The 1,718-nt window shown below is 38.5% G+C and overlaps 1 non-coding gene across 1 annotated transcript; it reads right to left on the reverse strand.

The window, feature by feature from the left end:
- Window positions 1-1,395: 1,395 nt before the first annotated feature.
- On the reverse strand, window positions 1,396-1,502 carry LOC145167979 (small nucleolar RNA R71). Its single transcript, XR_013741576.1, has one exon. It is a non-coding gene; the product is annotated as a small nucleolar RNA R71 (small nucleolar RNA).
- Between the last annotated feature and the right edge of the window lie 216 nt (window positions 1,503-1,718).

Consider the following 1,718-nt stretch of genomic DNA (forward strand, 5'->3'; position numbering starts at 1 on the left):
ACTTCATTGTGGTGTCACCTTGTAACCAGAGTCTCCTGGAGGGAGAGCGGGCATTGTGTGTATAGATCTATATGGGACAGACACTCCCACACCCCGACTGCTAGCTATAGTCCCAGCCTATAAGGCCAAGGGGTGACAGAATGTTACCTCACTACATATGACACCGGAGGTCATCAGTTATTCAACCGTCGATCACCATGGTTACATACGAGTTCACATTCAAACCTTTAATTAACCAATTAAGAATTAAAGGCAAAATAGACTCTCCGAGGCGTATTGTTCATTTAATACCACCTGAAGTCTACATTTTTATTACCTTAGACTCCTCGAGGTGTACTGTACATTTAGTACTACCTGGAGTCTGTATTTCATCACTTTATGACCAGCAGTGTCACTGCTGAGGAAAAACATTATTTTCCTATGACATTTACTTTGTGATTCTGTCACATACACATTTAAGTAAACTATATTTTTCATAATGATAGTTTTATTAGGGAAAACTCTTATATTTACAAAAGAGCAAACATACAAACAGTCGGGTCTTGGTAGAAGACTACATTTCAGTAGAAAATATAGGATTTTCTAGAGTGTTCAACTATTTACAAACATTTACAAACAATTATGAACATTTACACTACGTTGTTACAAACATTTTATACATGAAATGACACTAAATACTTATCAACTTACCAGCATTTTATGCTGATACTCTCTTTCAAAATAACTTGTATTCTCAGGGAACCAGTAAGACAGGTATACCCATGCAGCTTTTGAGAAGATGGAGCACATACAAGACTCATCTTTTATTTTGATCATTCATTTTGGTGTCTTACATACTATACAGAACACGCTTGTATAAAAATTATTCTATTAATGCAATGGATGTTGTTGCTTCTTTACTATTATGTTTTGTTGTGATATTGTACATGACGTCCTCCACCCCAGAACGTTTCCGTCGTTCCGGTTTTGGGGTGTGACAAAAGTGAACCCGAAGACGAGCTGAAAAACGAGATGGAAAACATTGAAAATATGTCTATGGAGGCATACAAGAAGAGAATCCGAGAGGACACCGGTCCCGATCTAGTGCAGCCCGCAATTGCAGCTGCAGCAACATTCGAGCTTAAGGGACACATTTTGTCCACGCTTAAGGAAGTTCCATTTTCCAGGAAAGATCATGAGGATGCTTACAAACACCTTGATGAAATCAATGACATTGTTGATTACTTCAACCTCCCAAATGTTCCACGCACTACAATTTTACTTAGAATGCTAACAGACACTTTCAAGGGGGCTGCTAAAGATTGGTTGAAAGCACAACCACCCGGTGCAATTACTACTTGGGCGCAAATGCATGAGAAATTTTTAGAACACTTTTGCCCACCTTCAAAAGTTGCTAAACTCATGAAAGCCATAGCAAATTTCAAGTAACAACTGGGTGAGTCACTTTACGAAGCATGGGAACGCTACAAAGGATTGATAAGAAATTGCCCCCAAAATGATTTGAATGAGCAACAAGAAGTATCAATCTTTTACGATGGGGTTAATGTCATGACAAGGCAACTCCTTGATTCTCAAGGACCGCTAACTAAGAAAAATACAACAGAAATCAAGGAATTAATTGAAGAGTTTTCCATGCATTCGCGTGAATATCATAATCCTAGACATGATGGAGCAAAAGGAATTGGGGGTAGCACTTCTGAAGATATGGATGATGTTCT

This window comes from Lactuca virosa, chromosome 3 (genome assembly GCF_052849685.1).
Source record: "Lactuca virosa cultivar CGN04683 chromosome 3, Lactuca_virosa_CGN04683_v6, whole genome shotgun sequence".
Classification (NCBI taxonomy): domain Eukaryota; kingdom Viridiplantae; phylum Streptophyta; class Magnoliopsida; order Asterales; family Asteraceae; genus Lactuca; species Lactuca virosa.